The sequence below is a fragment of the Siphateles boraxobius genome, unplaced genomic scaffold (genome assembly GCF_051911475.1).
Source record: "Siphateles boraxobius isolate OS27281-9 unplaced genomic scaffold, OSU_SipBor_1 9, whole genome shotgun sequence".
In the NCBI taxonomy this organism is placed as follows: Eukaryota; Metazoa; Chordata; class Actinopteri; order Cypriniformes; family Leuciscidae; genus Siphateles; species Siphateles boraxobius.
The window spans coordinates 25,109,916-25,121,975 of NW_027509219.1; the positions used below are offsets into that span (position 1 = coordinate 25,109,916).

The 12,060-nt window shown below is 43.3% G+C and overlaps 1 protein-coding gene across 1 annotated transcript in view; it reads left to right on the forward strand.

Moving 5' to 3' along the window:
- Nucleotides 1-1,140: 1,140 nt before the first annotated feature.
- adamts10 (ADAM metallopeptidase with thrombospondin type 1 motif, 10) overlaps nt 1,141-12,060 on the forward strand; it is a 74,901-nt gene continuing 63,981 nt past the window's right edge. Inside the window, exon 1 of the mRNA XM_077224314.1 lies at nt 1,141-1,360. The gene's annotated coding sequence lies outside the window, so the exon portion shown is untranslated. The remainder of the gene's footprint in view (nt 1,361-12,060) is intronic.

The window sequence follows — 12,060 nt, forward strand, 5'->3', positions numbered from 1 at the left end:
CGGTAAGTGTTTGTTGTAACACTATCAGTTTAACAAGAAAGTAGATAATCAGATCCCGCCTCCTATAAATTATGTCTCTGCTATAAATATAAGGGATTTATAGAAAAAAAAATTGAGGTAACGTAAGAGGGTATTTCACGTTTGACTTTGAATCATAATTCGATTAGCGACCATATGCCTAACTTACTGGTGAATAGGCTATTAAAAATAAATATGAATAGAACTGGTATCATCTGATTCTGAATCGGCAGGTTGTATTGTTTAATTGGATTGGGTAGCCACACAAGTTTGTTTATACACCCCCCATAGACATGGACAAATTGACAATTCTTATTTTTTTTTTATAGAAAATTGCAGTGTTTTTAATATAAATGATGTCATGCCGACTTTAGTAAACACTACTTGGCCCCTATTTATACAACCTCCAAGTAGAGATGTGGTTGTTCCAGCTTTGGCGTAACCATGGTATTTGTTTTCCCGTCAAGCAGAAGCAAATCAAGCTCGTCATCTTTCAGGCGCTTTAGAATTTTTTCAGGCGAATTGGAACTCCCTCCAGCGATGAAAAGCATGTTGACTGGTCAATAGTTTTATTTCCCTCTGCCTTCCTATTCCTTTTAGAACGTGTAATCCGTTGTTGACAAATGAAAAGTAGCCTAAAGAACGTTTTGAAGTTCGCGGGTTCCAAACTGAAACCTGCTTCAAGTTCAGCGTGGCTAACTTACTGCCCGCGCAAAATTATTTGACAGGCACGTTTATCTTAAACGTTTATTGTTTTTATTGAAAATGTTCAAAATGAAACGGGTCTGGGGTAATGAAGAATAATCGTTATGTTGAAGTAGGCTAAATTTGGTTATTATTTACATTCCTTAAAAGTCACTTGCTTGAAGCACTTTCAATGTCCTATTTATAATTGTTTCCAATTTTGTTGTCTGTTTTCAGTTTAAGTCCAAACTTTAAGGTTTTTAACTAAAACGTTCAACGTGAAATAGTGTATGAAGGTAATGAAGGATAAAAATAATTGTGTTGAAGTTGGTTAGCCTAAGTTCTGGAAGTTTTAGACCGCGGTCTCTCCAACGGCGTGTGAATCGGCTCGATCGAGTCACTAAAAAAAGAACCTGTTCAAACGAACGATTCGTTCGCGATTCGGACATCACCAACGCGCAGTCCGAACTTAGTTCCTCTCTTCAGCTTTAAGACTGAAGGAGCTGAGAAACCACGCAGCATTAGAGCACAGTCCACCGGCTCATCTCAGTATGCGGCAGAGAACTACCCGGTGTTGAAGGAGGACGACAGACCAGACGTCGGTAGAGGTCGGTAAATCTCAGGGTCACCGAATTGCCCGTTCCTGCAAAATTAAACGGTAAGACCGTTGTCAAATTTGTACTTTTATTATGGAAAAACGTGCTAATGAATACATTGTATCCGTGCATGGTTACCATTCTTATTTGAACGCAAAACTTTTAGGGACACATATGCATGTCTATTCTGCTGTCAATTTGCAACACAGTTGCAGTGAAAGTAAAATGATGGAGGCAGCAGTGCTGTCAGACCTGCTGATGATCACTCTAGCAGAAAGCAGAAATATCTCTCTTTGTCTGTGGGGTGCAGAGTCGAAGCGTTTGCCAGAACCCTGAGGAAGGCGTCCAGTTCCTTAGCCGATTTAATAAATTATCTACTTTTGTAATATTTCCATTAATGCCTGATTACAGCTGCTATCAAATGGAATGACTGGTAGACAAAAAATGTAGAATCCCAGATCAACAGTCTCTCTCATAAAAATATATAGTCATTATATAAGCATAATACTGCACAATTTGGCTTATTCGAGACATGGACGTTTGAAAGTTGGATAAATGATGTAGTTTGAATGCGTAAGTTGGCAACAAGGACGCCTAGGAGACCTGCTCCCTGTCAGGTAGTGCAGTGGTTCTCAACTCTGTTCCTGGAGGCCCCCCAATAATACAAATTTTGGATGTCTCCCTAATCAAACGCACCTGATTCAACTCATCAGTTTGTTAGTAGAGGCTCCAAAAGCTGAAATGGGTGTGTCAGATGAGACATCCAAAATGTGTACTGTTGGGGGGGCTCCAGGAACAGGTTTGGGAAGAGCGAGCGCTTCTGGCACGACTCCACGCCTGTCTGTCCGTATCTATATTTGGCAGAGGGAGCTTGGTAAGCTTGGGGTATAGCCGCTGAAGTCTAATATTTAGACCTAGACTTTGATATCAGACATAGCCTTGTTTGTCATTTAGGATTGTTACTAGCAGAGCATTTTATTTTGCATATAACTTTTTATCCAAAGTAACTTCAAGAATTGGTTCTCACGCTCATGGAAAATCAGTAAATATCAGATAATTTAAAAAAAAACATGTTTCCAGGACTTGAAAAGGCATTGAATAGAAATATTTCTGCTGTATTTCATCAATTTGAAATTTCTTTTTGATTGATGGTTTTAGAAAAGGCTTAATCATGAACAACTGGAAAATTATGGAAATACATTGGTCTAAAGGTTAGAACCTGATGTTTCTCCAGGAGACTAAAAAGAATTTGGTTAATTCTTTGGTTATGAGCTCAGATCCACTAGTCCAGGGTTGTTGTTTTTTTTTAAATAAAATTAATTGGGTAAAATAAACAAATAAAAAAATTAAAATAAATTATTAAAATAAATAATTAAAGGGTTAGTTCACCCAAAAATGAAAACTATGTCATTAATGACTCACCATCATGTCGTTCCAAGCCCGTAAGACCTCCGTTCATCTTCGGAACACAGTTTAAGATATTTTAGATTTAGTCCGAGAGTTTTCTGTCCCTCCATTGAAAATCTATGTACGGTATACTGTCCTTGTCCAGAAAGGAAATAAAGACATCATCAAAGTAGTCCATGTCACCTCAGTGGGTTAGTTAGAATTTTTTGAAGCATCGAAAATACATTTTGTTCCAAAAATAACAAAAACGACGACTTTAATCAGCATTGTATTCTCTTCCGGTTCTGTTGTCAATCCGCGTTCACAAGGCCAGTGACGCTGCTGACGTAAGAGGCTGCTGACGTGTTATCTGGTGCGTCCGTGTATTCGGGTTCAAATAAATATGTCTGGTAAAAAAAAAATGCAAGTCTTCCCCTGTGTCGAAATCCTTAGACATGTTTGCAAAGATTGTTTTGTTTACAGCGTGTGTCTCCCTCAGACTGTAAACGAAGCTTGGGCGCACCAGATAACACGTCAGCTCGTCTTACGTCAGCGGACTCATGAACGTGGATTGACAACAGAACCGGAAGAGAATACAATGCTGAATAAAGTCGTCGTTTTTGTTATTTTTGGAACAAAATGTATTTTCGATGCTTCAAAAAATTCTAACTAACCCACTGAGGTCACATGGACTACTTTGATGATGTCTTTATTGCCTTTCTGGACAAGGACAGTATACCGTTCATACATTTTCAATGGAGGGACAAAAAGCTCTCGGACTGAATCTAAAATATCTTAAACTGTGTTCCGAAGATGAACGGAGGTCTTACGGGCTTGGAACGACATGAGGGTGAGTCATTAATGACATAATTTTCATTTTTGGGTGAACTAACCCTTTAAAACAGATTTAAACAAACATACAATATGTTAATAAATAATGCAAACACCACTATAGGAAGCTAATAGAAATTAAATAAATTCTAAATAGTATTTTACACATTTATAATATTAATGTTTTTCACAGTATAAGTTGTGTCTTTAAACAAGAAATGTTGTCTTTATACATGAAAATATATAGCATGCCTCTTAAATTTTAGTATGAGGGTCCCTTGCATGAGCATATTTGAGGATCTGTGGCATCTAAAAGACTGAAAACCCCTACACTAGACTAGACTACCACCCTCTGCTGGTGAACATCATGAACATCATAAGAAAACTGAGGGTCATTGTTTAATAGATATTTATGTCATAAAATAAACAATCTATTTTTCTTTTAAAGAAAAGAAACAACTAAGTGTTTATGGGGTTGGTGTGGTAAACTCATGTCTGGTTCAGGAGTGTGTGGTTTTGCAAGCTGACTGAAATGTTCATGCTGCACAGCCAGTCATGAATAGCTCTCACATTATGGTCTCCGTTGATGGATTCAGAGTTCATTACCGGTTGTTATATAAGTCACTTCTGCTGACAGTGCATCAGTGATCATGATCTTAATTCCCTTGTTTGTGCTTTGTTTATTTTAAAGAGCCAGCGGAAAATGAATTGAGAAGTGTGATCCACCAAGTTTTTGTTTTTTGGGGTCTTTCCCAGTTTGAACCCTCTGGTTTGTGTTAATCAAGTCTTGTTGTTAGTGGGTAAGATAGTGTTTGTGGAGACCAGTGGTCTGCTGCACTTTCATATTGTTACAGTGCAGTGTCAAGCCTAAGAGAGGAGACTTACTGCTTGCATGTCATCCAAATGGCGATGAAGAGAGACTGCCTAGTTTCCAGAGAGGATTGAGACCAAAGATTTCTCCATTGCAGAGAGCGCTTTACATTCAGTCTGTCATGTGGGTTTAATTATCAGAGTCTTACTCGTGCTTGATGGCTCCCCGTCTCCGCCGGTTATAGTGTGACGGCACAATATGCTTCTTGCAGTCTCAGATCACACACATTTTGTACCTCATGTCTGCACTAACAGATTACAAGACCCTTACTGAAATTTCGTGTCACATTTAGTATATGTTGACACGCCATCTGTAGCCCGCAGATGTTTCTTGTTCTTGATTTGCCCCCAAGAGCAGCCAATTACGGAGTTCAACTCCTTGAAGGCAACAGCTGAATTTTTTGGAGGAGATGTTGCTCTACAAGATCATATCTTCCTGTGGCCTCTGTGGCTTGAGCTCCCTTTTCTGCTTGTGGGCTGCGTTTTTATCACAAAATAGACTGCAGATGGACAAGTGAATCATTCGCTGGAAAAGTTGGATTATTTCTCTCTTTACTATTATATTGTTTTTTTCTGTTATATTGTTTTTTAATTATAACTGGTTGGGACTAAATGATGGGAACTAAATGAATCTGATTCCTCTTAATGTTTCTGGTTCCTTTATAGTTTCATTAACGACTACATTAAGGATGCTTTTAATTCTTCCTTAACTATATAATAAACACATTTTTTTAATTTTGCCAAGAATAACCAATTCATCAGTCATTTGTTGGGGAATCGGATTTTACTGGTTGCGATATATTTTTTTGATTTACTTAAAAGAACTGACTCATAACAGCCACTCATTTGAGAATCGGATTACATGGTTGTACTGTAGTTTTTTTTTATTCACTTAAAAGAACCGGCTCATAACATTTAACATGTCATTTATCTCTTCCCGCCATTGAGGGAATTTTCCGGCAATCCATGTTTTTACTTCTTTTACCTTCTGAAAGAGTATCCGGAAGCTTTGGTTTCAAACACGGGCAAAGAAGCAGAAACAAGTGAAAGAAGCATTGCTTATGCACATGTAAAAAAAAAAACACGATAATCAAACATTTAACAGCATATAAATCATAATCAGCATATTAATCATAGCGTTATCATTCGTCACTGAATGAAATGTGGAACCAGGAATAGCTATAGGACGACTGTGCAATCTTTGGGGGTGATGGACTCGATCTATTCCGTCTATGTTTTGATCAGCATTATGCATCTGATTTGGACGTCTTTGACAAAAAACACGATTTTCTCAGCTTTTTTTCAAGGCTTTATATAAAAAAATAATTCCTGAAGGTTTGTTGACAGGTTTGTCCCTCCATTCCCACGGCTCTCGGCCCCACCCTGCTTGCCACAATAGATTAAAATATTTTTGTTTAAAAGCATAGGATCTGTTCTTTCTTTTGATATATTGCATGTCCAGATATTCATTCAACAAAATATTTTGATGGCCATGAAATTTTTGTGAAAATGATCAAAAATGCTTGCGCTGACAGGCAAGGCTCAAATCAGCGTAGTTCGTGACACACAAATGAAGAACATGGAGGACTAAATCTTAGCCCTTCTTTTCCAAGATTTAGATGAGCCAATGTTTTAATGAAAACCACCGATCTCAGTCTAATAACTTTACAGTATAACAAGACTCTAACGTAAAGAGGCTTTTGCCAAGCAGGAAATAACAGTAAAAATCCCGGAGGCTTGTAAGGGTGTGCATCACTATTTGTTGGGGACAAAGACCTCTTAGTGTTTTTTAAGATTAGCTTGCTGAACTTAAGCTGTTTCAATGCAGTTTATAGGAAATGAGGGGAACTTAAAACCAGCATCAGCCTCTGAGGCCACTTTTGGGTCCTGACCTATTTGTTTGTTGCCGCTATTTTTTTCAATGAAGATAGAGAGTATTTGATTTTTAATGGAGGAGGTATGTACAATATTGTCAGGCAATTTAACATGGCTTATTTTGAGGCAAAAGAAATCTTGGATGAGTTTTGCACTGAGGTTTCAAATAACTTTCCAAAACAGTTTTTCTGTAGAAATTAGACAAATCTCCCTCAGACACAGACATACTACTTTTGTCTTTTTTTTTCTTGGTACTGGTCAGGAATAGTTATCCTTGATGGATATGAGTGTGCTACTTATACTTTCTTTATTTCACCCTTACCCAAATTGTCTCACTTTCCTCCTCCTTTTTACCCCTCTAACTTATTTCCCTCTCCTTCTTGAGTTTGAGTTCATCCTTTTTTTCATCAACAGGCAACTTGTATCCTTATGTTGCCAAATCATTTCCCATCTGTTCTTGATTACCTTTGTCTGCACTTGGTTTGTCTTCACCCATCAGGGCTTGTATGGCATTTCTTTCTACCACTTCCCAGAAAGCATGGAGTGAGGGATGAATAGTGAAAAAGGAAGTGGGGCGAGGAGGAGGTAGAATAGCTTTTGTTGATGTTGATCACATTGCTGATAAATCTTGTGCATTGCTGGGTTTGAAATAGCATTATACTGTTCTAATCATAATATTTGCAGTTTGCATTATGTATGTTACACAAAGTATGCACATTTTCTATATGCATGAAATTTTCGAAAGTCCAGTACACAATCAAAACATGCTGAAAGCGAATATGCTATCCCAATGCACATTTCAATTCAATTCAAATTTATTTGTAAAGCGCTTTTCACTATACAAATTGTTTCAAAGCAGCTTTACAGAAAGTGCATATCAGAAATGTACATAGAAAAATACAGTTAGTTCCCTTTCAGGAACTTCGAGCTGCGTGAAACGCTGCGGTAACGCTTCTTGCGTTGTGCGTCATGAAGCACGTATGGAATCAGCCCAATGGCGAGACGGAACGTCACGAGTGACGTCATCGACCAGGAAACTATAAAGCACACCCCTGAACACAATGGCGACAGCTTCTGTTGTCTTCAGCAAGCGCTCTGTGTGTGAATCTGTCCCTGTGTTTTTGTCTGTTCATAGTGATTGCTAGGCAGGAGTTTTTCACTTAAAAAAAAATATCTATATATAAATATATATTCACATATTTCAGTATGACGAGCGAGCAGCAATACAGAAAGTGTGTTCCCCCCTGTACTCGTTTTCTCACGGGTGTGGATACACACGATCTGTGTGTTGTTTGTTTGGGAGTGCAGCATGCCCAGTCAGCTCTCGAGGGGGCTGATTGTGAGCATTGCGAGCGTTTTCCATTAAGAACGCTCCGCTCCCACCGATCACTCTTCGAGGAGAGTGGTTCGGTTCGCGCTCCCCACGGCTCGGGTCCCGCTTCTGTCGAGGCAGAGCGGTGGCGCCTGTCGTGGGGAACGCAAATGGATCTGTCAGCGGGGTTTGAGACGGGCTCTGCCTTATCTCAGCCTTTACCTGCCAGTTCCAGTGCCTCAGTCCCGGGTGTGGAAGCACGCATTGCGGTTTCTTCCCCCCAGGCTGAGGCACCAATACTGCAGCTATCCAGTTCTGAGGAGCTGGATGTTGTCAGTATTGAGACAGGGGATGTTGAGGACTCGTCACCTCATTCCCCTGAACACGAGGAGCTTATGGAGGTGCTCACTCGTGCTGTATCAAAACTAAGCATTGAGTGGCCAGCTGTTAGGCAGGAATATGTTTCTAAAAGCAAGCTTGACGAACGATTTTTGCCTTCCCGCGTTCAGCCTCCAAGTAAGGCTGAACTTACTTGGTAAGACTGATCTGAGGACAGTCATTATGGCTAGGAAAGCTTCGTCTAAGAAGTCCTGACGCCACTGGTGTCAGGATGCTGAGGGTGGTCCCCACCGTGAGAGGGAGGTGTTCACCGCTTCAGACGGTGCCCGTTCTCTCACGGTGCCCTCAGGGGTCCCTTCTGCCAACCCCGCCTTCGTGTCAGGGCGCAGACGGGCCCAGCAAGCGCTTTCCCGAGGGACGCTCGCCCTCTCTGAGGAGGGGTTTAGAGCAGTCAGACAAGTCGTCCCCTGCCGGTGCGCCGTTACAGGACGCTGTGTCTGCTGCTCAAAATATTCCAGAGGCCAGCCTCGAGAGGCTGGTACCCTTAGTAGATTTTCTGGCAGAGTGGAAAAGTCTTCCAAAAATATCTCAGTGGGTTCTGCATTCGATAGAAAGGGGTTATGCCATTCAGTTCAGATCTCCTCCTCCTCGATTCAACGGGGTCCTGCCCACCGTGGTGGGCCCCGAGCAGGCTCTGGTAATGGAACAAGAGGTGAAAACGCTCCTTCAAAAGGAGGCTATAGAACGGGTTCCTCCTCCCAGCGAGGAGTCAGGTTATTACAGCCGATATTTCATCGTTCCAAAGAAGGATGGGGGGTTGCGTCCAATTTTAGATCTGCGCCTATTAAATCGTGCTGTAGCCAAGCTCAAATTCAAGATGCTTACGCTAAAGCAAATCGTGTCACAAATCAGGTCCGAGGACTGGTTTCTCACGATAGATCTGAAGGACGCATACATCTCCATCCTTCCGCAACGCAGGAAGTTCCTGAGGTTCGCTTTCGGGGGCGAAGCGTACCAATATCGCGTTCTTCCGTTTGGCCTAGCTTTATCTCCCCGCACGTTCACGAAGTGCATGGACGCAGCGCTAGTCCCGCTGCGGCTCCAGGGCATTCGTATACTGAACTACATAGACGATTGGTTGATTCTCGCTCAATCGCAGCAGCAAGCGGCTCGGCATCGAGATGTCGTCCTCGCACACATCAAAAAATTGGGGTTGAGGCTGAATGCCAAAAGAGTGTTCTATCTCCATCACAGATAACCTCCTTTCTGGGGGTACTATGGGATTCTGTGGCAATGCGGGCTCGCCTGGCGCCTGCCCGCATCGCTTTGATTCTCTCAGCTGTAAAAAGAGTAAAGCTAGGCCAGTTGCCCACTGTAAAGCAGTTCCAGAGACTGCTGGGTCTGGTGGCAGCAGCATCCAGTGTTATACCCTGCGGCCTGCTGTACATGAGACCATTACAGTGGTGGCTCAGGACCAAGGGGTTCTCCCCGAGGGGAAACCCCCTCCGCGTGAAGTTCTCCGTGCTCTGGTCATGTGGAGGGATCCTTGGTTTCTGTCCCAGGGACCTGTGTTGGGAGCTCTTTGTCGTCGTGTAACGCTAACGACAGATGCTTCCCTCACAGGCTGGGGGGCGATCATGAGTGGTCGCCCAGCACAGGGTCTGTGGCAGGACCATCATCGATTTTGGCATATAAATTGTCTAGAGATGTTGGCAGTGTTTCAGGCTCTGAAGCACTTCCTGCCAGACCTGAGAGGTCATCATGTTCTTGTCCGGTCCGACAACACATCGGTGGTCTCTTACATAAACCATCAGGGGGGTCTGTGCTCTCGCCCGTTATACAATCTGGCTCGCCGGATCCTTCTATGGTCCCAGGGGAAGCTTCTCTCATTGAGGGCGATTTATCTCCCGGGGTATTTAAATCGGGGAGCGGACATCCTGTCGAGGCAGGGGCCGAGGCCCGGAGAGTGGAGACTCCACCCCAAGGTGGTGGAGCTCCTTTGGATGCAGTATGGTCGTGCCGAGGTAAACCTATTTGCGTCCAGGGAGACATCACACTGTCCACTGTGGTTTTCTCTGTCATCCAGCCCCGCAGGGGTTGGACGCTATGGTGCAGGCGTGGCCGAGGTCACGCCTGTACGCCTTTCCCCCGATTGCTCTGCTCCCAGGAGTTCTGGAAAGGGTTCGCCGGGACGGGGTCAGTCTATTATTGGTAGCCCCGTTTTGGCCGGCCCGAGTATGGTTCACGGACCTACTGTCTCTTCTAGACGGCTCTCCTCTGGAGATTCCAATCAGGAGGGACCTTCTCTCTCAGGCGAGCGGGTTGATACTTGACCCCCGCCCAGAGTTGTGGAAGCTATGGGCTTGGCCTCTGAGGGGGCCCAGCTCGTAGGGGCTGGTCTCTCAACCGAGGTTGTTGAGACCATCCTTCATTCCAGAGCTCCTCCCACGAGGAGGTTATATGCCTTGAAGTGGTGGCTCTTCACTTCTTGGTGTGGAGAACACCTGTTGGACCCAGTTGACTGCCCAGTGGGTGCAGTGCTGGAGTTCCTGCAGGAGCGTTTCTCCTCAGGGCTATCCCCCTCCACACTAAAGGTGTATGTTGCGGCACTTGCTGCTTACCATGTCCCTTTCAGTGGAGTCTCTCTGGGGAGACACCCATTTATAACTCGCTTTCTTCGTGGTACTTTGAGGCTGAGGCCTGTAGTCCGCACGAGGGTGCCAGCATGGGACTTAGCTATCGCCCTAGAAGGTCTTTCCCTAGCTCCCTTTGAGCCTATTGAAGAAGTTGCTGATAAGTTTATTACTTTGAAGACTATTTTTCTCCTTGCCATTTCTTCTCTTAAAAGAATCGGAGATATTCAGGCTCTCTCGGTTGCTCCTTCGTGTTTGGAGTTTTCACCTGGGATGGTGAAGGCTCTTCTCCACCCCAGGCCAGGTTATGTCCCTAAGGTTCCTACCTATGTGGCCAGACCTATAGTTCTGCAGGCCTTCTGTCCTCCTCCTTTTACATCATCTGATCAGGAAAAACTTAATCTGCTCTGCCCTGTTCGGGCTTTAGATGCTTATGTCCACAGAGCTGCCCTGTGGAGAAAATCAGAACAGCTGTTCGTTTGTTTTGGACCACCTAAGAAGTGTCCCCAGTGTCTAAGCAGAGGATGAGCAAGTGGGTGGTTGGGGCCATCTCACTTGCCTATGAGTCGGTTGGTCAGCCTTCACCTTTGGCTGTCCGAGCTCACTCTACCAGGAGTATGGCGGCTTCCAAAGCCTTATTGTCAGGAGTCTCCCTCCAGGACGTTTGTGATGCGGCAGGCTGGTCCTCACCGCATACTTTCGTCAGGTTTTATGACCTAGACCTCAGCTCCACCCCTGGGCGCAGGTGCTTTCGGCTGAATTTAATCTTTGATTCACACAGTCGGTCACTTGCTCTTATGGCGACGTGGGTATTAGCGTTCCCGCAGCGTTTCACGCAGCTCGACGTTCCTGAAAGGGAACGTCCCGGGTTACGTATGTAGCCCAGTTCCCTGAAGGAACGAGACGCTGCGTGTCTTTGCCATACTCCCGGCATTCCCTTGATCGACTTGCTTCAGACTTTTTCCAGAAGCTGTCGCCATTGTGTTCAGGGGTGTGCTTTATAGTTTCCTGGTCGATGACGTCACTCGTGACGTTCCGTCTCGCCATTGGGCTGATTCCATACGTGCTTCATGACGCACAACGCAAGAAGCGTTCCCGCAGCGTTTCACGCAGCGTCTCGTTCCTTCAGGGAACTAGGGTTACATACGTAACCCGGGACGTTAATCATGTATTAAGTTAAACATGCACATGACTTAACCTATTATTTTTAGTGTGACGGAGGCAAAATCAATCACAATTTTTACAATATAACATTTTCTTTACTTTTTATGTCTTTATGTGATTTTACTTAGATTTTTAAAGTTATTTGCAAAATAACAATTTTTCTGAGATGATTTAGTTGCTGAATTTCAATTTATAAATGGCGAAAAAAGTTGTTTTTGGATCAAATCGTCTACTAAATAACTTAAATGTAACTAAAAATATCTAAATGTTTCAATGTTTAACATGTAACTGACAATGTGATTGTCATTTTGTGTCCATATAGTGTGTGCGCTCACACTTGCATACTACTATA